The 27,507-nt window shown below is 44.9% G+C and overlaps 1 protein-coding gene across 1 annotated transcript in view; it reads right to left on the bottom strand.

The window, feature by feature from the left end:
* The window catches only part of LOC110504958 (arrestin-C), a 149,318-nt gene extending 125,386 nt beyond the window's left edge, over positions 1 to 23,932 (bottom strand). The window contains exons 1-2 of the mRNA XM_090219631.1: positions 23,839 to 23,932; positions 23,409 to 23,470 (exon numbers count right to left, since the gene is read on the bottom strand). The gene's annotated coding sequence lies outside the window, so the exon portion shown is untranslated. The remainder of the gene's footprint in view (positions 1 to 23,408; positions 23,471 to 23,838) is intronic.
* Positions 23,933 to 27,507: the final 3,575 nt, after the last annotated feature.

Below are 27,507 nucleotides of genomic sequence, written 5' to 3'. Positions count from 1 at the left end.
ACACTGTAGAAAATAGTAAAAATAAAGAAAAGGCCTTGAATGAGTAGGAGTGTCCAAACTTTTGATTGGTACTGTATGTTTCTTCAGTTTTGCACTTGTCTAATTACAATTTGACAAGTGTTTTCCATTCCTTAGTGTCTATAGCAGGAAATATCAAAATTGCTCTTGATTAGCCACAGAGTTATGCAGTCTTTTTTTATTCAAGCCCAGTGCTACCACACCTGATTCTACTACTCAGCTGTTTATCGAGACGTCAGATGTTTATCCAGACCATGAATAAAAAGCCTGCATAAACATGTGGCTTGTCAAGAGCAATTGTGGCCATCCCTGAATTGTATTTACAAAGTTGACTATCTGATGAGTGTACATTTGGTTGTAAATGTTATTTAGTGATAAACAAGGTGCATTTTGGGTAATGTAGTACTAGGTCTTCAGTGAACTTGAAGGTACATTTTCATGTAAATAGTTCATGGGTACTTGTTGATTTATTTGTGTGTTTTCCAGGAGCTTGCTCAATTGTCTTAAGAGAGATCAGAGATTTTTTTCTACAGTTTTCTCCGTATTGGCATAAGTGGGTTTCTGTTTTTTTCCTTCCATCTGGAAAATCAGCTGTTAATATTAAATAAATATGAACTACATTGTCTGTCATTGTTTACTTTACTTTTATTGCTGTGTTACGCTGTATTATAAACTGGGTGGTTGTTTCCTGAATGATGATGATGATTGGCTGAAAGCCATGGTATATCAGACTGTATACCACAGGGTATAACAATATTTATTTTTACTTCTATATACATGTAATCACGTTGGTAATCTGTTTTATAATAGCAATAAGGCACTTCAGGGTTTTGTGGTATATGGCCAATAGCGCTGTATCCAGGCATTAGGCGTGCATTGGGCATATACCAAACCCCCTCGTACCTTATTGCTTAATTACAATGTTGTATAATGTTGCATAATCACCTTCCGGTGTAAAAACCACGGAAATGGAAATACAAACTGTTTTAACTGAGAATAAGCGTTGGTCTGAAGCGGGAAAAGAAAGGAAATTCACAAGACCACCACAATTCCTATTCCACCCATGCTCTACCAAGGTTTGACATACTACAGTAGCTTTGTTGGTATTGTACTTCAAACTGTGTGTAGACAGGTGGCTTACACGGAACCCAAACTGGCTGCGCGCGTGTGTGCCATCGTGCATACATTTATTGTGTCCCCCCCACACCAAACGCAATCACGACACGCAGGTTAAAATATCATTGAGTTATTTTACCTGAAATGCTCAAGGTCCTCTACTCTGCCAATTAATCCACACACAAAATCTTTTAAATTGTTGCATGCTGCGTTTTATATTTTTGTTCAGTGTATTTTTTACACATTGTCCTATTGTAAATGTGCATTATTGTGGCATTACCATCTTTATTGCAACAATTAATTCAAGGAGACACAACTGTAAATTGACATAAGCCATGAGCTACCCACTGATCAGCACAACAATTTGATAAAACAGGAACATGTTTGAAACGAGGGGTTCTGAGTCAATATTACACAGGTAAGCTATAACAGCTACAGAAATCAGGAATGCAGACAGGCTCTATCTGAGATACTGTGTTATGTTGGACACCAACTGACCAATAAAGAATCTGATTATGGAGCTTTCTTTATGACCTGTTTTGTTCAAATAAAGGATTAGGGAATACATGCATGTACCACATTATTACAAGACAAAACAGCTGGCTCAATTAAGCCTGATGGTCTTGTAAGTATAAAAGCAAAGCTTGCTTTCATTTAATAAAAATAAAAAACTTGAAAAGGTAGTGGAATGGGATAATGTCTTAGTGTGGTGTGGGAATAGTTCAATACTTTACCTTGTATGTGGTACACATCCCATTATTGTGGAAGCACCTCTAAAAGTATGAATTAGGCTGTTTTGAGAAGGTTTGAATCCAAAGCAACGTACGTACATATAGTTCCAAGTACAATACCAACATAGCTACTGCAGTAGGTCAAAGCTGTGTGCTGGAAAACCTTGGTAGAGCATTGTAGAACAGGCATTGTGGTGCTCGTGAATTTCCTTTCGGCTTCAGACCAATGCTTATTCTCACCTAAAACTTAGTTTTTAGATTTTAATAGTATTGATATTATCCCTCTGATTACAATGAAGAGCAAAACATGCCGCTCTGTTCTGGGTCAGCTGTAGTTCTTCTAGCTCCTTCTTTGCAGGACTTGACCATATGACTGGACAATAATCAAGATAAGATAAAACTAGAGACTGCAGGACTTGGCATATCATATAGACTTAGCCTATACTTTGACTAAATTAATGAACAAGAAATAATTCCAATTTATTTGGGAATTCATTGGCCTATACACCCTTTATTGACAAAGTAGGCCTATAGTAACTAGGTTCATTCCGTTTTTTTTATCTTTAATTTCCAGACAATTATTTTACGAGGCATGTTTTGTCAGAATATTAAAAGGCAGAGTATTATTAGATTAAATAATTGAATCATTGTCTGAATGTGGCTCTTAATATACTTGCATTAGTCGTATCCTTGTTTTGAATGTGACTTGACAAACAGAATAAAACGCTTGAATTTGAAACCGTTTCCTAAAGGTTTCCTTCAGGTTTCCTTCAGGTTTCTGCTAATTTTCTGCTGCTATTAGGAAGAAAGAGAGACTCAATTCCTTCTATTTGGATGTGCAGTGCCTTCGCCAAGTATTTGGACCCCTCGACTTTTCCCACATTTTATATTACAGCCTTAATCTAAAATGGATTAAATAAGTAAAATCCTCAGCAATCTACACACAATACCGCATAATGACAAAAGTGCAAACAGGTTTTTAAATATGGTTTGCAAATGTATTAAAAATAAACATACCTTATTAACATAGGTATTCAGACCCTTTGTTATGAGACTCGTAATTGAGCTCAGGTGCATCCTGTTTACATTGATCATCCTTGAGATGTTTCTACAACTTGATTGGAGTCCAACTGTGGTAAATTTAATTGATTGGACATGATTTGGAAAGGCACACACCTGTCTATAAGGTACCACAGTTGACAGTGCATATGAGATCAAAAACCAAGCCACGAGGTCAAAGGAATTGTCTTTAGAGCTCCGAGACAGGATTGTGTCGAGGCACAGATTGGAGGAGGGATACCAAAACATTTCTGCAGCATTGAAGGTCCCCAAGAACACAGTGACCTCCATCATCCTTAAATGGAAGTTTGGTACCACCAACACTCTTCCTAGAGCTGGCCGCCCCGGCCAAACTGAGGGGCCTTGGTCAGGGAGGTGACCAAGAGGGAGCTCCAGAGTTTCTCTGTGGCGATGGGAGAACCTTTGGGGCTGTTTATAAGGAGCAGGGACTGGGAGACTAGTCAGGATCGAGGGAAAGATGAACGGAGCAAAGTAAAGAGATCCTTGATGAAAACCTGCTCCAGAGCTCGCAGTACCTCAGACTGGGGCGACGGTTCACATTCCAACAGGACAACAACCCAAAGCACATAGCCAAAACAATGCAGGAGTGGCTTATGGACAAGTCTCTGAATGCCCTTGAGTGGCCCAGCCAGATCCCGGACTTGAACCCAATCAAACATATCTGGAGAGACCTGAAAAAAGCTGTGCAGCAACACTCCCCATCCAAACTGACAAAGCTCGAAAGGATCTGTTGAGAAGAATGGGAGAAACTCCCCAAATACCGGTGTGTCAAGCTTGTTTTTCATACCCAAGAAAACTGTAATTGTTGTAATTGTAATTGCTGTAATTGCTGCCAAAGATGCTTCAAAGTACTGAGTCACTTATTTTTGTATGTTATTTTTTTTAACCTTTTACTAGGCAAGTCAGTTAAGAACAAATTATTATTTACAATGACGGCCTACCACGGCTAAACACCAACCCGGATGATGCTGGGCCAATTGTGCTCCGCCCTATGGGACCCCCAATCATGGCCGGTTGTGATACAGCCTGGAATCGAACCAGGGTCTGTAGTGACGCCTCTGGCACAGCAATGCAGTATCTTAGACCGCTGCGTCACTCCGGAATAAAATGTCTGAATACTTATGTAAATGTGATATTTCCATTCGATTTTTTAAAATTTATTAGCAAAAATGTCAACTGTTTTTGCTTTGTCATAAGGGTTTATTGTGTGTAGATTGATGGGAGAAAAAACAATTTCATAAATTTTAGAATAAGGCTGTAACCTAACAAATTGTGGGAAAAAGTCAAGGGGTCTGAATACTTTACGAAGGCACTGTAATTCATAAATCCCTTTGAAACACACACATACTCACACACAAACGCTAACTTTCTTCTTGTCTTTGATGCCTAGATAAGCAGCGGTGGGGCACAGTTCTTTACTATGACTGCTGGGTCTACATGATGAGTTTACTATTAAATCACTAACCCAGAAACCTCTATTGCTTATCGTAGGCTTCATTGCAGTCTGTTACGCAAAACCATTCCAGTCAGTTTCATTATGAGTTTTTCTGAGACCCTGCTTCTTCGCATCCCAGCTCACTCCCTCTATCCAACGTCCTTACAGTAGCTATGGAGCAAGCAGACACAATGAGGTCTGACTGCGACCCGCGTCCAGGGAAAGTCCAGGGAAGATCTGCCCAAGGAAGAACCGCCCAAGGTTCTTGTTGACATAGCATGTTAGGAGAACTAACGTGAGGAACGCTAACGCAGCAGGTGAGGAAAGCTAACCCAGCAGGTGAGGAAAGCTAACGCAGCACGTGAGGAAAGCTAAAGCAGCACGTGAGGAAAGCTAACGCAACACGCGAGGAAAGCTAACGAAGCACGCGAGGAAAGCTAACGCAGCAGGCGAGGAGAACTAGCGCAGCAGGTGAGGAGAACTAACGTAGCAGGTTGAGAATGAGGTTAAGGTTAGGAAAAGGGTTAGGCTTAGCTACAATGCTATAGTCGACCCATAGAATGAGGAAGTAGCCAGGAGCCAATAGAATGAGAAGCAAGAGGGGGCTTGGTTAACCTGGGCGGTTCTTCCCTGAGCGGTTCTTCCCTGGGGTTTCCCTGGATGCGGGTTGCAGTCAGACCCTTCTCAGCAGGTATGCCTATACTGCTGCAAAGCACCCTGGGATAGGCTACCCCAGACAGAAGAGGGCCAGAGCATTGGCATTCCCCGCTGGCCTTCCCACACTCCCTGTAGGATTTGATCCAGAGCTCAGCACAGCGGCCTGGATTAGCCCCATGCACCTTTGTGGAGGGAAAGATTATCCGGACCTCCCTGCATTCACTGACAGGGTCTTATGTCACTCTAGTACGATAGCGGCTGCCTATCAGCTAATCACCCTCTCCAAGTCATTTTTTTGCAATTAAGCAGCTTTTCCCTTCCCGGTTGGCCATGTCGGAGGTGTTTGCACTGGGTCAGAGTCAGAGAGAGTCACGGTTCTGTGCCATCTGTCAAAATGTGCTAGATCAGTCAATTGGTTTGTGATGCCCGAGCGGAGCGGCCTCCAGGCTCAGCCCTCATAGTTTGTAGGGTTCAGTTCTGTGGTACTTTTCCATTAGGATAGCAAGGCCCTACAGGAAATATGATGCAACAGTTATCAAGGTCTTACTGCTGCACTGAGTCTTAAGCTTTGTTTTCCAATGTATGTAACTTCCTAGATCCCACTTCCTATGATATGTATTGCTTCTCCTGAGGACACTTAAAACATGGCTAAAACCGTGTAACTCAGTAGCTAAACCCTCAGTAGCTAACCCCCCCACACACAACCTTCCTCTCCGCCCTCTCGCTGAGCAGCACCCAGAGGGCCTCTCTCAGGGCCTGTCATGTGGAGCACTGTGCCCACTGAGCGAGTGCGGGCATATCCCCACTTCCATCTGCCTATGACCTCACTGGGCCTGTTTGTTTAACCTTCTCCAAAAATTAACTTAATTACAACCCTGTAGAACACGAATTCAGTGGATTCCCAGAGGCTTCCATCTGCTTCTGTGTGGTGCTTGTGATTGTGTGTTTAAATGCTCAGTTTGAGTTCAATTACATTTCACTTCCCGTCAATTAGAAAGTACAGTGAAATTCCAATTCTCTTCCAATGCTATTCAATTAGGAAAATTTGGAATTGGAATTGTGTGTACTTTATGAATTGCCTGGAATTTCAATGTAATTGACCCCAACCCTGGTAAATGATTATTTCCCTATGTGTGTGTGTATTCAGAGCTTCTGTCTCATACTTTTTTTTCCGGAGCATTTTTTTAATGCCCTTCCACTTACATACAGTGGGGAGAACAAGTATTTGATACACTGCCGATTTTGAAGGTTTTCCTACTTACAAAGCATGTAGAGGTCTGTAATTTTTATCATAGGTACACTTCAACTGTGAGAGACGGAATCTAAAATCACATTGTATGATTTTTAAGTAATTAATTTGCATTTTATTGCATGACATAAGTATTTGATACATCAGAAAATCAGAACGACCCATCTTCAATGCTCTTACTGAGGGAAGGAGGTTGTTGGCCGAGATCTCACGATACATGGCCCCATCCATCCTCCCCTCAATATGGTGCAGTCGTCCTGTCCCCTTTGCAGAAAAGAATCCCAAAAGAATGAAGTTTCCATCTCCATGCTTCACGGTTGAGATGGTGTTCTTGGGGTTGTACTCATCCTTCTTCCTCTAAACACGGCGAGTGGAGTTTAGACCAAAAAGCTCTATTTTTGTCTCATCAGACCACATGACCTTCTCCCATTCCTCCTCTGGATCATCCAGATGGTCATTGGCAAACTTCAGACGGGCCTGGACATGCGCTGGCTTGAGCAGGGGGACCTTGCATGCGCTGCAGAATTTTAATCCATGACGGCGTAGTGTGTTACTAATGGTTTTATTTGAGACTGTGGTCCCAGCCCTCTTCAGGTCATTGACCAGGTCCTGCCGTGTAGTTCTTTGCTGATCCCTCACCTTCCTCATGATCATTGATGCCCCACGTGGTGAGATCTTGCATGGAGCCCCAGACCGAGGGTGATTGACCGTCATCTTGAACTTCTTCCATTTTCTAATAATTGCGCCAACAGTTGTTGCCTTCTCACCAAGCTGCTTGCTTATTGTCCTGTAGCCCATCCCAGCCTTGTGCAGGTCGACAATTTTATCCCTGAAGTCCTTACACAGCTCTCTGGTCTTGGCCATTGTGGAGAGGTTGGAGTCTGTTTGATTGAGTGTGTGGACCGGTGTCTTTTATACAGGTAACGAGTTCAAACAGGTGCAGTTAATACAGGTAATGAGTGGAGAACAAGAGGGCTTCTTAAAGAACAACTAACATGTCTGTGAGAGCCGGAATTCTTACTCGATGGTCGGTGATCAAATACTTATGTCATGCAATAAAATGCAAATTAAGTTACTTAAAAATATACAATGTGATTTTCTGGATTTGTATGTGAACTAGGTGGTGTGATGGAATATGAGTGGGTGTTTTAGAAGGTTCTGTCCACGTCATTGTGATGTGTGGAAAAGTTGTTGTCAAAATCTGTGCCAGACAGACTGACTGATGTTGAGACATCTCACGCCTTCTCGGTCTCTGTGGACACCTATCAGGACACACCTCTTTCCAAAAATGAACCCACATAGTTAGAAGTAAATCTGATTCGTTTTGTGCCGTATACAGTAGGTGACTGTTGCAGTGAGACTGAAACTCCGATGAGATGTTCAATTCAGTCTGTCTGTCAGGCTGCAATCCAGACCAGAAGCAGGCACAGGCTGTATTGGTATTGATCTGCTGTGGCTGGGCTCTCCAGGAGGCCCTCCCCTCTGAGCTCAGCTGGCTTGACCTGGAGCACCCTGTATGTCCAGCTTGAGGCAGGCCTGTCCGAAGTGGTGACACTTGTGCGGGACCGTCAAGACTCACAGCCAGCAGAGAGGGGTGTGTGTCAAGTCAGTCAGTGTGTGTATGTGTGGAGGTGTGGTGGTTGGGGCGGTGTGGTGGGGGTTAATCTCCCTGAACTGGGGCAGATGTTGTTAACAAGCTACTCTCAGGTCGGCTCCCTGCGTGGGAAAATGGCATCAAATCCTCCTGGGGTCAGGGCTTTGGTGTTGACCCACTGAGAGCCATCCATCCCACCCTCTCTCTCTTTTCCTCTTCAGCCAGGCCTTATCCACTCACACTGACCTTAACTGACTGATAGAGAGGCCTCAGTCAATACACTGACCCTAACTGACCGATAGAGAGGCCTCAGTCAATACACTGACCCTAACTGACCGATAGAGAGGCCTCAGTCAATACACTGACCCTAACTGACTGATAGAGAGGCCTCAGTCAATACACTGACCCTAACTGACTGATAGAGAGGCCTCAGTCAATACACTGACCCTAACTGACTGATAGAGAGGCCTCAGTCAATACACTGACCCTAACTGACCGATAGAGAGGCCTCAGTCAATACACTGACCCTAACTGACTGATAGAGAGGCCTCAGTCAATACACTGACCCTAACTGACTGATAGAGAGGCCTCAGTCAATACACTGACCCTAACTGACCGATAGAGAGGCCTCAGTCAATACACTGACCCTAACTGACCGATAGAGAGGCCTCAGTCAATACACTGACCCTAACTGACTGATAGAGAGGCCTCAGTCAATACACTGACCCTAACTGACTGATAGAGAGGCCTCAGTCAATACACTGACCCTAACTGACCGATAGAGAGGCCTCAGTCAATACACTCACCCTAACTGACCGATAGAGAGGCCTCAGTCAATACACTGACCCTAACTGACTGATAGAGAGGCCTCAGTCAATACACTGACCCTAACTGACTGATAGAGAGGCCTCAGTCAATACACTGACCCTAACTGACTGAGAGAGGCCTCAGTCAATACACTGACCCTAACTGACCGATAGAGAGGCCTCAGTCAATACACTGACCCTAACTGACTGATAGAGAGGCCTCAGTCAATACACTGACCCTAACTGACTGATAGAGAGGCCTCAGTCAATACACTGACCCTAACTGACCGATAGAGAGGCCTCAGTCAATACACTGACCCTAACTGACCGACGGAGAGGCCTCAGTCAATACACTGACCCTAACTGACTGATAGAGAGGCCTCAGTCAATACACTGACCCTAACTGACTGATAGAGAGGCCTCAGTCAATACACTGACCCTAACTGACTGATAGAGAGGCCTCAGTCAATACACTGACCCTAACTGACCGATAGAGAGGCCTCAGTCAATACACTGACCCTAACTGACTGATAGAGAGGCCTCAGTCAATACACTGACCCTAACTGACTGATAGAGAGGCCTCAGTCAATACACTCACCCTAACTGACCGATAGAGAGGCCTCAGTCAATACACTGACCCTAACTGACTGATAGAGAGGCCTCAGTCAATACACTGACCCTAACTGACTGATAGAGAGGCCTCAGTCAATACACTGACCCTAACTGACCGATAGAGAGGCCTCAGTCAATACACTGACCCTAACTGACCGATAGAGAGGCCTCAGTCAATACACTGACCCTAACTGACTGATAGAGAGGCCTCAGTCAATACACTGACCCTAACTGACTGATAGAGAGGCCTCAGTCAATACACTGACCCTAACTGACTGATAGAGAGGCCTCAGTCAATACACTGACCCTAACTGACCGATAGAGAGGCCTCAGTCAATACACTGGACATGTTATTTTCCCTCTCTTTTCTCATCCAATTTGTTTTGTTCACCAACTCAATACTCCTCTGCCTGAGAGGATATCAGCACCGATCCGCCAAACAGACGTGCTCCGTAAAGTCTCTTGTTAATTACAGTTTATGGTTGTATCACCATGCGTTGCACAACCACAAAGAATGCAGAGTGGGAGACGCTTCAAAGCCACCGCCACTTCCAAATCAGAGCAGGGCCTTAGGACCAAATGACTTCCATTGATGTCAGTAGGAAGGTACATTATTAGAATGAAAGGTTTATAGACGTTGGACAGGTTTTAGGTATAAATGTGAAGACGTGTGTTAGGGAAGGGTTCCTTGAAAGAATTCAAGTTAAAAATAAATAATTGTACTTGTTTTTCAATTAAACAGACACACTGTGTTATCTGTCTAGGCCTGCACCACTTTCTAGCTGTGGCATTCTCTTTCATTAACAGGGAGAAACCATTGGCAGTCTTGTAGAATGGCAATCTTGTGTAATCAAGGATTGTTGTCCAACAACTTTGATTGAGACACTGATATTGTTAGTCTTCACCTGATAAGGCGTGTGGAATCCATATCCACTCACTCAGGGTTGGGGTGAATGTCAATTCTATTCAGGAAGTAGATGAAAGAAAACAGAAAGGGAAATCGGCTAACTTTATTTATGAATTTAATATAGATTTATAACTTCAATTGACATGCTATACTCAACATACCCTTTTAAACTTGCCCACTCAGAAATAGTATGAAAGCAGGCCTGACCAGAGTATCTCCTCCCCATATTACCCACTGCCATTGTGTGTTTTTACATGCCTCACCAATGACTCAGCAGTGTGGGGGCGTGCCAGGCTGCCAGCCAGGTGACCTTAGGTGCCACACTAGAGTTACCTTTCCTCGACAACACCCAGCACCTAGCCTGTTCCCGTCCCTATCCCCTGAGTCTAGCGTACGTACGTCAACAGAACCCAAGCGCCCACGGCCTGGTTTACCCAGACTTAGTCCCTAATGGTCGGCTCATCCATTAAGGTGTCTGAATCCCCAGCACTGTTTGTTTTAGCACAGCAGGTGCGTGTGAATAGGAGACAGGTTTTACAGTTCCTTTGTCCCCAAAGAAAACACACAGATCCCATGCAGGGCTAGAAATGTAGTATTCGCTGGTGCTGGTGGTTGTTGTTCTAGCGAAGGGATGTTTGTAGAGGGTTCTCCCTACAGGGATTTTTTTGGGGTCTCGTGTTCCACGAAGCCCTGTTGTTGAGGTTCACTTGAACTTTTGGGAATATGACTGCATGTGATTGGTGGATGACACATACATACAGCCGAGAGGGATACCTGTATGGAGAAATGACACAGCATACCGACGGTTATGTGTCATGTACGTCAGTGATAATAACAGAGGTGTTGAGGGCAACCTCTCCAGTGTGAAATCCGACCCTGAACATGGTCCAGTTCTGTAAGCCATATTCATTTGTTGTCATATTTCACATTGTCTACCAACACTAAAGCGTGTAGTGGGCTTTCACCTTACTCACCGAGAGCAGGAAGTAATCCTTTGACCCTACTTGACCCTTCTTGAGAGCCTAGAAAACGGGTCCACACTCGAGGTACATATGTCATATGTCCAGTGACAACTATCTGAAAATGGTACTGCATAGGGACAATGCAGTGATTGGGGCGCAGGGGTTACTGGAGGTAGGAGGGAGGCGATGCGAGAGGCAGACTCTCCTCTAGGCTACAGATATTGATTAGTGTTGGTTGGGGGACAGTGAGAAGGAACACAGATTGACAGACACACAATGGCCGCGCGGCGACTTAGCCCCATAAGATGGCTCCTGATCATATTCTTATTGTCAGGATCAGTGTTCATTAAGCTGCTGGCTGTAACCTGTCTCAAACTCAATACCCATGCCGCCCCTCCATTCAACAACCTCCCACAAACACGTGTGCAAACATATATACAAAGCCCCCCTTCAAAACCCATAAACACACAAAGCCCCCCACCCTGCCCCACCTCACACACATATCACACATACACCCTCCTCCACAGACACCTGACCCCCACACTAAGTCCTGTGCAGCGGGGTTCAGAGGGGGATAAAGTTCCCTCCCTGATCTGATCTGCGAGGTGTTTATGGGAGACACCTCCTGCCTTGTCCTGCCGGGTGGGGAGCGTTGGTTACCCTGGGAACGTGGGGGAGGTGGGACACGTTCAGTTCTGACTGACTCTGTCACTTATTGATTAATTGCCATGGTGAGTTAGTCAGTGCTCTCTTCCTCCCTCCCGACCGGCTGGAGGTGTGTCCTGGAGGCCAGGCAGGGCTGCCCAGATTAGCCTGCCCACAATTTGTCTGGAGAGGGCTGTGACCTATCTCACTCTCTCCATCTTCTCCTTTTGGTCTTGTCTCAGTTGTTTCTAGGACCGTGTCATTAAGCAAGTGGCTTTCCCAAAGCTGAATCAGCCACAGTTAATCTGCTCCGGAGGCTTATCCATCTCCTCCATCTTGGTGACAATATGCATACAGCCAGTCTCATGGGGTCAGATGATGACATGGATTGTACATAAATGGTCTCTAGTTATTGAGTTGTGAAGTCCTGCGGCACCGCTGGGTTGATATCTTGTATGATCCAGCTTCACTTATCTCTGTACTGTTCTTGTTATGGTCATAAGTGGGGTCGTACGTTTTTCATGACTTTGCCAACTAACCAGGAAAACTCTGGGCCATAGGTTTAGGCGATGACTATGATCCAGATCATTTTTTTGCTGGCCAAGTCATTTGAGGTCAGAGAAAATTCTTGTTCCTGGTCATGAGGTCAGAGACAAAAGGTATTGTAGACCCATTTTGACCCATTTTGAATGAAAGGGACCCTGCAGTGCCAGGATTTTACCTGCGGTAGCAAACAGCTCTGTTGGAGCCCAGAGGCCACAGTCCACCAAGTGAAGAGAGGCTTGTTATGGACCTCAGCCAGGGCCACATGTGGATAGCAGGAGACATGGGACATGAAGGAAGACGGAGAGCAGAAGATAGAAAATAAGGAAAGTCAAAGCACAGCTCAGTTGCTATGGAGGGTTAGAGTGCGTTAGATCTTCCCAAAACCTTTCTTGGCTCCTCTATTTTCAAGGCTGTCATGCGTTTGTTAATGTGGGCTGGCCTGGAGTTCTCACCTGTCAAAGCAGTGAGGTGTAGTCTGCTTTATTTCCATTTTAGGAAAAAGTGAGGGGGGTTTAAGTCTTGGGCAGTTCTTCAAGAAATGCAAACTTTTCTCTATTTAGTAGCTGTGCACACTTCGGCTCTTCAAATTTGATGACAGGTCCTTCCCCGCCCCCTGTCCTCCCCAATATCACACCTCGGATGCATAAATATGCCAGTGCTCCCCACATCACCCCACCCACGGGGCCTGCATGACTTTAGTGCCTGAGCTGTGACACCAATCAGGGGAGAGGGTGGGTTCTTTTGTCATGCTAACACAAATCGCCTCTTGTCTCATATTCAAATAACTCCTCTCTTTCTCCACTCCCTCAATCCCCCCTTCCTCCCCTCTCTTTCTCCTATTCCTTGCTCTCACCCCCTTTCCTCCCCTCTTTCTCCTATCCCTCGCTCTCAACCCCTTTCCTCCCCTCTCTTTCTCCTATCCCTCACTCTCGCCCCCCTTTCCTCCCCTCTCTTTCTCCTATCCCTCACTCTCGCCCCCCTTTCCTCCCCTCTCTTTCTCCTCTCCCTCACTCTCACCCCCTTTCCTCCCCTCTTTTTCTACTCTCCCTCACTCTCACCCCCTTTCCTCCCCATCTCTTTCTCCTCTCCCTCACTCCCCCCCTTCCTCCCCTCTCTTTCTCCTATCCCTCACTCTCGCCCCCCTTTCCTCCCCTCTCTTTCTCCTATCCCTCACTCCCCCCTTCCTCCCCTCTCTTTCTCCTATCCCTCGCTCTCACCCCCTTTCCTCCCCTCTCTTTCTCATATCCCTCGCTCTCACCCCCTTTCCCCCCCCTCTTTTTCCTATCCCTCACTCTCGCCCCCTTTCCTACCCTCTCTTTCTCCTCTCCCTCACTCCCCCCCTTCCTCCCCTCTCTTTCTCCCATCCCTCACTCTCACCCCCTTTCCTCCCCTCTCTTTCTCCTCTCCCTCACTCCCCCCCTTCCTCCCCTCTCTTTCTCCTATCCCTCACTCTCGCCCCCTTTTCCTCCCCTCTTTCTCCTATCCCTATCCCTCACTCTCGCACCCCTTTCCTCCCCTCTTTCTCCTATCCCTCACTCTCACCCCCTTTCCTCCCCTCTCTTTCCCCTATCTCTCACTCTCGCCCCCCTTTCTTCTCCTCTCTTTCTCCTCTCCCTCACTCCCCCCTTCCTCCCCTCTCTTTCTCCTATCCCTCGCTCTCACCCCCTTTGCTCCCCTCTCTTTCTCCTATCCCTCACTCTCACCCCCCTTTCCTCCCCTCTTTCTCCTATCCCTCACTCTCGCCCCCCTTTCTTCCCCTCTTTCTCCACTCCCTCACTCGCCCCCCTTTCCTCCCCTCTTTCTCCTATCCCTCACTCTCGCCTCCCTTTCCTCCCCTCTCTTTCTCCTATCCCTCACTCTCACCCCCTTTCCTCCCCTCTCTTTCTCCTATCCCTCACTCTCGCCCCCCTTTCTTCCCCTCTGTCTCCACTCCCTCACTCGCCCCCCTTTCCTCCCCTCTTTCTCCTATCCCTCACTCTCCCCCCCTTTCCCCCCTCTCTTTCTCCTCTCCCTCACTCCCCCCCTTCCTCCCCTCTCTTTCTCCTATTCCTCACTCTCGCCCCCCTTTCCCCCCTCTCTTTCTCCTATTCCTTACTCTCGCCCCCCTTTCCTCCCCTCTCTTTCTCCTATCCCTCACTCTCGCCCCCCTTTCTTCCCCTCTTTCTCCACTCCCTCACTCGCCCCCCTTTCCTCCCCTCTTTCTCCTATCCCTCACTCTCGCCTCCCTTTCCTCCCCTCTCTTTCTCCTATCCCTCGCTCTCACCCCCTTTCCTCCCCTCTCTTTCTCCTATCCCTCACTCTCGCCCCCCTTTCCTCCCCTCTTTCTCCTATCCCTCACTCTAGCACCCCTTTGCTCCCCTCTTTCTCCTATCCCTCACTCTCGCCCCCCTTTCCTCCCCTCTCTTTCTCCACTCCCTCACTCTCGGCCCCCCTTTCCTCCCCTCTCTTCATCCTTCACTCCTTCTCATCCTCCCAAGGACCGAGAGGAAGCGGGAGAGAGAGAGCTTTCTATGTCATCAAAAGGAACATCAAATTCAACATACCAATTAGGCTAAAAATACTCAACTATAGAACCCATTGCCCTTTATGGTTGTGAAGTCTGGGGCCCGCTCCCCAACCAAGAATTCACAAAATGGGACAAACACCAAATTGAGACTATGCATGTAGAATTCTGCTAAAATATCCTCTGTGTATAATGTAAAACACAAAATAATGCATGCAGAGCAGAATTAGGACAATACCCGGTAATGATCAAAATCCAGGTAAGAGTCGTTAAATTCTACACCTACACCTACCTGACCACTGTGACTGACCCAAAATTAAGGAAAGCTTTGACTATGTGCAGACTCAGTGAGCATATATCGTTGCTGTTGAGAAAGGCCGCCGTAGGCAGACCTGGCTCTCAAGAGAAGACAGGCTATGTGCACACGGCCCACAAAATGAGGTGGAAACTGAACTGCACTTCCTAACCTCCTCCCTCAGATTACACAGACCCACAGAGAATCAGAAAACAAACCCAACTTTGATAAACTCCCATATCTACTGGGTGAAATACCACAGTGTGCCATCACAGCAGCAAGATCTGTGACCTGTTGGCACAAGAAAAGGGAAACCAGTGAAGAACAAACACCATAGTAAATATAACCTATATTTATGTTTATCTTCCCCTTTTTTTTCCTTTTTTTTTTACTATTTGAACTTTGTTACAACACCGTAACTTGTTAGATATTGGTGCACTGTCGGAGCTAGAACCACAAGCATTTTGCTACACTCACATTAACATCTGCTAAACAAGTGTATGTGACCAATACAATTTGAATTGATTTGTAATATGACATTTGAAATGTCTTTATTCTTTTGGAATGTAATGTTTTTTATTTTTTATTATTTATTTCTCTTTTGTTTACTATCTATTTCACCTGCTTTGGCAATGTAAGCATATGTTTCCCATGCCAATAAAGCCCCTTGAATTGAATTAAATTGAGATAGAGAGTGGCTGTGCCCGGGGCTGCTGATCTGAACGGCGGGAGCCCCTCTTTCCTGGGGGTCAGCCTATGTCTCAGGAGTCTCAGAGCAGGGGGCTGTTTCCATGCCTGACGGATGGAGGCCATTTCATATTCAAATGCTACAATCAGGCCTGTGACCCGTGAGGGGCTCTTTATGGCCCAGGCCCCAGGTCAGGGGTCAAGAAGGGGATTTAATAGCACAGGCTAAAGAAGGGAAAGAGCAGGGAAGCACAGTGATTTAGGGGCTGAATGAGTAATAAAAAAACGGTTTTACTAAGTTGTCATGTAAATTGGAATCTCTCTCTCATCGTTTTCCTACTCCTCTCTTGTATAACTCTTCTGTGCTCAGCCCAGGACTTTTCTTTGAAAGAGACCGTCTACCGTCGCCAGTCAAGCCGGCATTCCCCCCGACTTGTCCGACCTGTAAACAGTAGCTGTGGAGCAGGAGAAGGTGCTGGTGAGATGGCAGGGGATTAGAGATGGAGATAAGGAGATGTTGGTTAGACAGGCTCTTTTGACACACCTTTGCTCTTGTGTGGTGCCACTGTGTCCGATGTGTCCGGTGTGCTGCTGCTGCTGCTGGAGTGGCCTGTTATTCCTGTCCCTTGGGTGTGTTCTCTTCTCCTCTGCACTTGGAGAAGCTCTAGTGACACAGGACAGTGTGTGTGTGTGTCGTAACGGTTAAAACAGGTGACTAATACAGTTTTTCTGGCCGAGTTCAAGAGTTGCAGTAACTAAGCCACTTCAGTTGTCCTTCCACTATGCAGCTAAATATATATGTTTTACCCTCTGTGTTACTGCTACCTCTTCTGTGGCACTATGCTACTGTCTAAGCGAGCGTGTGTGACTCACACCCCAGCTAGCACATTTGGTTCCTTGGAAGTTGTGAGAACGTATGTTTTTGGTTTCACCAGAAGTGAACATTTTGCCTTTTCTGTGAGCGTTTATTTTTAGGTTGCAGGAAGGTTTACTCTGGTTCCGTGAAAGTTTTCCTGGGAGGTTTTATTAACGCTCTGAGAACAGAAAGGATATGTTGTTTGCAGGTTTTTGAATAACTTCCTTAACTTTCACTTAAGGTTTCAATATGACTTTTAATAACACAAATTAATTTCCTTAGACATCAATCATGCAAAAACATATATTTTTTATTGTTACACAGCAGCAGTGAGATTTGAACCAATAATCTTCTGTTCTATATCTATGCAATAAGTCCACTGAGCCACTAGTATGGCACTAGCATGTCATGTTTTTTTTCTGCATACAAAGCTGTTCATTTTAGTCTATTCAATCAAATCAAGTTATATTGGTCACATACACATGGTTAGCAGATGTTAATGAGAGTGGAGCAAAATAATTGTGCTTCTAGTTCCGACAGTGCAGTAATAACCAACGAGTAATCTAACAATTCCCCAACAACTACCTAATACACACAAACCTAAAGGGGTGAATGAGAATATGTGCATATAAGTATATGGATGAACGATGGCCGAGTGGCATAGGCAAGGTGCAATAGATGATATAAAATACAGTATATACATGTGATATGAGTAATGTAAGATATGTAAACATAATTAAATTGGCAGTATTTAAAGTGCCATTGTTTAAAGTGACTAGTGATCCATTTATTAAAGTGATTGGGTCACAATGTAGGCTGCAGCCTCTCTGAGTTAGTGATTGCTGTTTAGCAGTCTGATGGCCTTGAGATTGAAAAACAGCTTCTATCTCTCTGTCCCAGCTTTGATGCACCTGTACTGACCTCGCCTTCTGGATGATAGCGGTGTGAACAGGCAGTGGCTCAGGTGGTTGTTGTTCTTGACGATATTTTTGGCCTTCCTGTGATATCGGGTGCTGTAGGTGTCATAGAGGGCAGGTAGTTTGCCCCCGGTGATGCTCTGTGATACAGCCCGACAGGATGCTCTCGATTGTTCCGTTTTAGGACCACTATTGTTTTCACTATATATTTTACCTCTTGGGGGATGTCATTCGAAAACAAAATGTTAACTTTCACTGCTATGCGGATGACACACAGCTGTACATTTCAATGAAACATGGTGAAGCCCCAAAATTGCCCTCGCTAGAAGCCTGTGTTTCAGACATAAGGAAGTGGATGGCTGCAAACTTTCTACTTTTAAACTCGGACAAAACAGAGATGCTTGTTCTAGGTCCCAAGAAACAAAGAGATCTTCTGTTGAATCTGACAATTAATCTTGATGGTTGTACAGTCGTCTCAAATAAAACTGTGAAGGACCTCGGTGTTACTCTGGACCCTGATCTCTCTTTTGATGAACATATCAAGACTATTTCAAGGACAGCTTTTTTCCATCTACGTAACATTGCAAAAATCAGAAACTTTCTGTCCAAAAATGATGCAGAAAAATGTATCCATGCTGTTGTTACTTCTAGGTTAGACTACTGCAATGCTCTACTTTCCGGCTACCTGGACAAAGCACTAAATACACTTCAGTTAGTGCTAAATACGGCTGCTAGAATCCTGACTAGAACCAAAACATTTGATCATATTACTCCAGTGCTAGCCTCTCTACACTGGCTTCCTGTCAAAGCAAGGGCTGATTTCAAGGTTTTACTGCTAACCTACAAAGCATTACATGGGCTTGCTCCTACCTATCTCTCTGATTTGGTCCTGCTGTACATACCTACAGTCTGGCCCAGGAGTGTGAAGGTGAACGGAAAGGCTCTGGAGCATGAACTGTCCTTGCTGTCTCTGCCTGGCCGGTTCCCCTCTTTCCACTGGGATTCTCTGCCTCTAACCCTATTACAGGGGCTGAGTCACTGGCTTACTTGTGCTCTTTCATGCCGTCCCTTGGAGGGGTGCGTCACTTGAGTGGGTTGAGTCACTGATGTGATCTTCCTGTCTGGGTTGGCGCCCCCCCTTGGGTTGTGCCGTGGCGAAGATCTTTGTGGGCTATACTCGGCTTTGTCTCAGGATGGTAAGTTGGTGGTTGAATATATCCCTCTAGTGGTGGGGGGTGTGCTTTGGCAAAGTGGGTGGGGTTATATACTTCCTGTTTGGCCCTGTCTGGGGGTATCATTGGATGGGGCCACAGTGTCTCCTGACCCCTCCTGTCTCAGCCTCCAGTATTTATGCTACAGTAGTTTATGTGTCGGGGGGCTAGGGTCAGTTTGTTTTATCTGGAGTACTTCTCCTGTCTTATCCGGTGTCCTGTGTGAATTTAAGTATGCTCTTTCTAATTCTCTCTTTCTCTCTTTCTTTCTCTCTCTCGGAGGACCTGAGCCCTAGGACCATGCCTCCGGACTATCTGGCATGATGACTCCTTGCTGTCCCCAGTCCACCTGGCCGTGCTGCTGCTCCAGTTTCAACTGTTCTGCCTGCGGCTATGGAATCCTGACCTGTTCACCGGACGTGCTACCTGTCCCAGACCTGCTGTTTTCAACTCTCTAGAGACAGCAGGAGTGGTAGAGATACTGTTAATGATCGGCTATGAAAAGCCAACTGACATTTACTCCTGAGGTGCTGACTTGCTGCACCCTCGACAACTACTGTGATTATTATTATTTGACCATGCTGGTCATTTATGAACATTTGAACATCTTGGCCATGTTCTGTTATAATCTCCACCCGGCACAGCCAGAAGAGGACTGGCCACCCCTCATAGCCTGGTTTCTTCCTAGGTTTTGGCCTTTCTAGGGAGTTTTTCCTAGCCACTGCCCTTCTACACCTGCATTGCTTGCTGTTTGGGGTTTTAGGCTGGGTTTCTGTACAGCACTTTGAGATATCAGCTGATGTACGAAGGGCTATATAAATACATTTGATTTGATTTGATTGTGTATCTGTAAATGTTTGTCAGAGTTTTGGATGACAAGCCAAATTTCATCAGCCTCCTGAGGTTGAAGAGGCGCTGCTGCTGTTGCGCCTTTTTTACCACACTATCTGTGCCATTTCAGTTTGTCTGTGATGTGTACGCCAAGGAACTTACCACTTTCCTCCTTCTCCACTGATGTCCCTTTGATGTGGACAGGGGGGTGCTCCCTCTGCTGTTTCCCAAAGTCCACAATCATCTCCTTTGTTTTGTTGACGTTGAGTGAGAGTTCTTTTTTTTGACACCACACTCCGAGTGCCCTCACCCCCTGCCTGTAGGCTGTCTCGTCGTTGTTGGTGATCTAGCCCACTACTGTTGTCGTCTGCAAACTTGATGTTTGAGTTGAAGGCGTGCATGGCCACACAGTTGTGGGTGAACAGAGAGTACAGGAGATGGCTGAGCACGCACCCTTGTGGGGTCAGCAAAGTGGAGATGTTGTTTCCTACCTTCACCACCTGGGTGCGACACTTCAGAAAGTCCAGGACCCAACCAGATCCCATTTCAGAGGAAACAAGCAAGATTAAGATCAGGTGTGTCCAATTAGTGGGCGCTGCCAACATACTTAACAAGATAGAGGATAGAGAGAGTTTTGTTGATGCTGAGAACTGAATGTACATGCTTTTAAATAACATTATTACAACGTTCTCTGGACGTTATTCAAGTTTTCGTCACATTCTGAGAATGAAATGTATGTTTTTAAAAATACGTTCTTAGAATGTTCTCTGAACTTTACTTAAAGTATTCTTGTGTTTTTTATGGAAAGTTTTATTCATGTTCTTGGAACAATTTACGAACATGACTTTAAATAGAACCATGAGGAAACCTGTAGGAAACGTTTGACTTAAGTACTGAAATTCCCACAGAAGAAAGTTGTTTCTTAACGTTCTCTGAACTATTTGAAAACATCTCCCATGTCAAACCAGTTGGAGAATGTTCCTAGAACATTACCAAAATTGAAATGTAATGTAAGCATGTTAGAACTTTTAGGAAACGTTCCGTTAAATTAATGAAATACCAAGAAAATGTTTTTTTTTGTGAAGTTACTTAAACCTCTTAAGTGTAAAGTCCCCACATTTTATTTTATTTTATTCAGTCTGGTATGAGAACGGTAGCCCCTATCTGCAAAAGCACGGTGTTTCCGGAAAGCTGAGAGTCTTGGCTATTGATTGGTGCCTTCAGATCTTTCGTGTGTCTTCGTGTGTCTTATATATGGGCATACGGATGTATAAGGGCAGGCCAAGCCGATGACCTCATTTCAAGATGTCTGCTACCTACATTCCAGTTAGTGTTGTGAAGCATAAACGTAATAAACACATCATACACAATACATTGACACACACCGAAAGCCGGGACGCCACAGATCATGAGGATATCTTATTTGTCTGCCTGTGACCTACCGTTACTGATCACCAGCTCCGAGAGTCAAAATTTTTATTTTACACAACATTTTCATCAAACAGCAAACATCTTACAAGGTAAGCTTAAATTTGGTCTGTGTTTGAGCTCCAGCTACATTTGGGGTATCAAATTAAACCTTAGGTGGGTAGGAACAAATCTAGCCCATCGCTTAGTGACTTTTCCCATCAAAAATATATGATGTTGCCTGCTTACACGCTGTAGGCATCCATTTCACAGGGGATTGGCTACTATGCACCTTGACAGTCAATGAGATATGCTTTCCAGGGATATGCAGTTGACCTGGGTGGGACAAAGCAAGGCCTAGGACCTTTTATGCATGATGTGAACTATTGTTTCCTCGCTCAGAGACTTGGAAACGTTTAGTGACCACACCTGACACCACTTACTAAAACATCTGGCCATTTCTAGTTGTTAGGTCAACTATCCAATTTTTTCAATAATATTGTTCACATGTTGTGGAAGCCATCTGATGTGTTTCCACCTCTAGTCATCAATAATTCACGTATACCTTGTCAATGAAAGACGACTTTCAAAAAACTAAACAAAAACTGTTATTTTGTGAGTGCTTGATCTTGTGTATTCTGAACTATGTAACTCCTATCTTCTGATCATTTCCTCACAATTTCCCAGATGCCGTCTTTCCAAATGTACCACGTTTTTGTAATTACACATGAATATCAGTTACTTTTGGGTATGTATATTTAGGCAGAAATCTACATATTGCCATTACATTTAAGAGGTTAAATGTACTATGAATGTTCCAAAGCCAAGTAACTAACCCTCACCATTCCCAGAAAGTTGTGGCAAGGTTGTATGCAAAATGACCATAGGACAACCAAGCTATAAGAAACATATGGTTCTCAGAACATTATGTGCTAGCTGGGTCTTTTGGGTCTGTGGAGAAGGCAATGATGTCTGCCTTTTGGATTACATATTTTGTGCTTGCAAATATTTTTGGCATAAAACCTTGTGCTTATTACGTTAAATTAACAGGATATTGTGTGATCTAGTCTGTTCACAGGTAGCCATGTAAACCCCATTGGAGGTGTAGGTTTGAAGAGAATTAGAGGAGATCTTCCACCCAACCCAGAGAAGCCCTCTCCAGGTCACCAGCAACATTGGAGTACCCTACTACCTGACAGGTGGGTTTAGAGGCCCACTCAGGCTTTGACAAGGGCTTTGGTCTACTTCCCTTTCTCCCTCCCATTCCAAATCTATGGTTGAGTCCATCTAAATTCCTGACAATCCAAAAACAGACTTACCTATGAAGAAATTCCATGTCCAATGGATTTGACCCCAACTCTATCTGACAGCATGATCCTATCATGGTGGTTAGTGGCTAGGGGAGCGCACGGTGGTTGAGTGGTGTTTGTGAGGCAGGACCAGGGGTAGGGGAGTTAGTTTTGGGAGTGTGGTGAGGTGCAGAGGCCAACACAGGCCTCAGCGAGCACAGCTGCAGTCCCACTGTCATTACTGCTCCTCTGGTGGCTGGGAAGAAAGGGGCTCCTTGCCGCATGGATGCCCTCCCCCTGCTCGCCTGCCCACCCTGCGCCTAGGAAGGGTTGGTAGCGCCAGGCGGCACCATTCACAGTTCACACTCTCTCTCTCGTGTGGCAGCAGGGAGGTATAGAGCGAGGGGGGTTAAAGGGAGAGAGTAAAGGAAGAGGGAAGGGGTGTAGGGGTGTGTTCCCTCTCATCTCCCCTCTTCCCCTCTGACCATTCAGTTTCACACCCTTCACCCCTCTCTCTCTCCTCAATCCTCTCCACTCTCTTCTTTTTAGCCCATGCACCTGCAGACCTTAAATCCAGGCCATAGAGCTGAGGGATTGGGGTCTTCTGAGTGTTAGAGGGGGACTCTATTAAACAGCACATTTCTAAGTACTGCCTTTTGATATGGGCCAGTGTTATTAAATCAAATGTAATATGTCACATGCGCCGAATACAACAGGTGTAGCCCTTACAGTGAAATGCTAACTTACAAGCCCTTAACCTTTCTGATCTCCCCATCCCGGATCCGGGTTCGTGAATACAGACTCAAGCTCATTACCATAACGCAACGTTAACTATTCATGAAAATCGCAAATGAAATGAAATAAATATGCTAGCTCTCAAGCTTAGCCTTTTGTTAACAACACTGTCATCTCAGATTTTCAAAATATGCTTCTCAACCATTGCAAAACAAGCATTTGTGTAACAGTATTGATGGCTAACGTAGCATTTAGCATTAGCATTCAGCTGGCAACATTTACACAAAAAAACAGAAAAGCATTCAAAAAAATCATTTACCTTTGAAGAACTTCAGATGTTTTCAATGAGGAGACTCTCAGATAGCAAATGTTCAGTTTTTCCTGAAAGATTATTTGTTTAGGACAAATCGCTCCGTTTTCTGCGTCACGTTTAGCTATGAAAAAACCCCTGTATCCAGGATTGTGTAAATCTATCAGCAAGCTCATTAGCATAACACAACGTTAACTATTTATGAAAATCGCAAATGAAATGAAATAAATATGCCATCTCTCAAGCTTAGCCTTTTGTAAACAACACTGTCATCTCAGATTTTCAAAATATGCTTCTCAACCATAGGAAAACAATCATTTGTGTAAAAGTAGCTAGCTAGAGTTAGCATTTCGCGTTAGCATTTAGCGTTAGCATTAGCGTTAGCATCCAGCACGCAACATTAACAAAAACATAAAAGCCTTCAAATAAAATCATTTACCTTTGAAGAACTTCTGATGTTTTCAATGAGGATACTCTCAGTTAGATAGCAGATGCTCAGTTTTTCCAAAAAGATTCCTTGTGTATTAGAAATAGCTCCGTTTTATACATCACATTTGGCTACCAAAAAAAATCCATAAATTCAGTCCTCAAAACGCAAACTTTTTTCCAAATTAACTCCATAATATCGACTGAAAACATGGCAAACGTTGTTTAGAATCAATCCTCAAGGTGTTTTTCACATATCTCTTCATTGATACATCGTTCTTGGACACATGCTTTCTCTCCTGAATCCCAGGAGAAAATGACCGCACCTGAAGATTACGCACAAATTTAGACAAAGGACACCGGGCGGACCTCTGGAAAATGTAGTCTCTTATGGCCAATCTTCCAATGATATGCCTACAAATACGTCACAATGCTGCTAAGACCTTGGGCGAACGACAGAAAGTGTAGGCTCATTCCTTGCGCAATCACAGCCATATAAGGAGAGAATGGAAAACAGAGCTTCAGAAATTCTGCTAATTCCTGGGTGATGCATCATCTTGGTTTCGCCTGTAGAATGAGTTCTGGGGCACTTACAGACAAAATCTTTGCAGATTCTGAAACTTCAGAGTGTTTTCTTTCCAAAACTGTCAAGAATATGCATAGTCGAGCATCTTTTCGTGACAAAATATCGCGCTTAAAACGGGAACGTTTTTTATCCAAAAATGAAATAGCGCCCCTAGAGCTCTAAGAGGTTAAACAACAGTGCAGTTTTAAGGGAAAAAATGTGAAATATAACAGATAATTAAGGAGCAAAAATACAATAATTGTAGCGCGGCTGTATACGGGGGGTTCGGGTACAGAGTCAATGTCAATTTTTCTTCCCCAAGATGGCATAGCAGTCAGACGTCCTTTGTCCTCATCTTTTCGTGTCCCGTGTATATATATATTGACATATTTTCTTCGCATCTTTTTATATACATATTTTTTTTAAATCTCAACTTCAAAACAGTCTCCTGCAACCCGCCTCACCAATTAAAAAAAAAAAAAAGTATTATTCACCTCAAATCTGAAATCCACAATAGAAGCTAGCCAGAAGCTAGCCAGTTTACTGGCTAACGTTAGTATTCAGCTAACCACGGTTGGTGGTCATCAGCTATCCTTTAGCTCGAAAAGCTATTGCCAGTTTTGTACAACGTGACCCAGACCAGAGCATACCGGACCTATTTTCTCTCCATATCCCCGGATTTCTACCGCAAGCTCTGGACATTTACAACTGGATCTTGCAGCTGCTATCCGAGTGACTATTGGCTTACGTCGGTCCAGGAGCAAACATCAGCTGAAGAGTTCCATCAGCCACTCCTGGGCTACAATCACCTATCCGGACCAATTTTACGGCTTACGTGGAGGCCCTCTGGCCGGGGGTGTTTTTCAACTGGCCCCTCCGTTGCGATGTTACCTGAATGCCAATCTGTAGCCCGCTAATCGTTAGCTGTCTTATCGGCTGCAATCTGAATAGGTGTATCGGACAATTTTATTGAGTCACTATAACTATATCTATTTTGCCAATTGGATTGGTCCTCTCTACCACACGGAACTCCACTAATCTACCGACGGAAACACACGAGGTGGCTAAAAACAAACCTCCATCCTCTGCCAGCTTGCTACCGATGGCCCGGCTAGCTGTCTGAATCACCGTGACCCCAACCAACCTCACTACTCACTGGACCCTTATGATCACTTGACTAAGCATGCCTCTCATTAATGTCAATATACCTTGTCCACTGCTATTCTGGTTAGTGTTTATTGTCTTATTTCACTGTAGATCCTCTAGCCCTGCTCATTATACCTTATCCAACCCTTCAGTTCCACCACCCACACATGTGATGACATCACCTGGTTTCAATGATGTTTCTAGAGACAATCTCTCTTTCATCATCACTCAATGCCTAGGTTTACCTCCACTGAATTCACATCCTACCATACCTTTGTCTGTACATTATACCGTGAAACTATTTTATCACCCCCAGAAACCTTCTTTTACTCTCTGTTCCGGACGTCCTAGACAACCAATTCTCATAGCTTTTAGCCGTACCGTTGTCCTACTCCTCCTCTGTTCCTCTGGTGATGTAGAGGTGAATCCAGGCCCTGCAGTGCCTAGCTCCACTCCTACTCCCCAGGCTCTCTCTTTTGATGACTTCTGTAACCGTAATAGCCTTGGTTTCATCCATGTTAACATTAGAAGCCTCCTCCCTAAGTTTGTTTTATTCACTGCTTTAGCACACTCTGCCAACCTGGATGTCCTAGCCGTGTCTGAATCTTGGTTTAGGAAGACCACCAAAAACTCTGAAATCTCCATTCCTAACTACAACATTTTCAGACAAGATAGAATGGCCAAAGGGGGCGGTGTTGCAATCTACTGCAGAGATAGCCTGCAGAGATCTGTCCTACTATCCAGGTCTGTACCCAAACAATTTGAACTTCTACTTTTAAAAATCCAACTCTCTAAAAACAAGTCTCTGACCGTTGCCGCCTGCTATAGACCACCCTCTGCCCCCAGCTGTGCTCTGGACACCATATTTGAACTGATTGCCCCCCATCTATCTTCAGAGCTCGTGCTGCTAGGTGACCTAAACTGGAACATGCTTAACACCCCAGCCATCCTACAATCTAAGCTTGTTGCCCTCAATCTCACACAAATTATCAATGAACCTACCAGGTACCACCCCAAGCAGTAAACACGGGCACCCTCATAGATATCATCCTAACCAACTTGCCCTCCAAATACACCTCTGCTGTTTTCAACCAAGATCTCAGCGATCACTGCCTTATTGCCTGCATCCGTAATGGGTCAGCGGTCAAGCGACCTCCACTCATCACTGTCAAACGCTCCCTGAAACACTTCAGCGAGCAGGCCTTTCTAATCGACCTGGCCCGGGTATACTGGAAGGATATTGACCTCATCCCGTCAGTAGATGATGCCTGGTTATTTTTTTTAAATGCCAACCTCACCATCTTAAATAAGCATGCCCCATTCAAGAAATGTAGAACCAGGAACACATATAGCCCTTGGTTCTCTCCAGACCTGACTGCCCTTAACCAACACAAAAACATCCTAAAGCGTTCTGCATTAGCATCGAACAGCCCCCGTGATATGCAACTTTTCAGGGAAGTTAGAAACCAAAATACACAGGCAGTTAGAAAAGCCAAGGCTCCAAGCAGAAATTTGCTTCCTCCAACACAAACTCAAAAAAGTTCTGGGACACTGTAAAGTCGATGGAGAATAAGAACACCTCCTCCCAGCTGCCCACTGCACTGAGGATAGGAAACTCTGTCACCACCGATAAATCCACTATAATTGAGAATTTCAATAAGCGTTTTTCTACGGCTGGCCGGTCAACAGCACTGTACCCCCCACAGCAACTCTCCCAAGCCTTCCCCATTTCTCCTTCTCCCAAATCCATTCAGCTGATGTTCTGAAAGAGCTGCATAATCTGGACTCATACAAATCAACCGGGCTAGAAAATCTGGACACTTTCTTTCTAAAATGATCTGCTGAAATTGTTGCAACCACTATTACTAGCCTGTTCAACCTCTCTTTCTCTTTCTGTCTGAGATTCCCAAAGATTGGAAAGCAGCTGCGGTCATCCCCCTCTTCAAAGGGGGGCACACTCTTGACCCAAAC

The sequence above is a fragment of the Oncorhynchus mykiss genome, chromosome 25 (genome assembly GCF_057628025.1).
Source record: "Oncorhynchus mykiss isolate SJ-2025 chromosome 25, ASM5762802v1, whole genome shotgun sequence".
NCBI lineage: Eukaryota > Metazoa > Chordata > Actinopteri > Salmoniformes > Salmonidae > Oncorhynchus > Oncorhynchus mykiss.
Note: the sequence above shows the minus strand (reverse complement) of the source record. Positions and strands in the feature narration are given on the sequence as shown.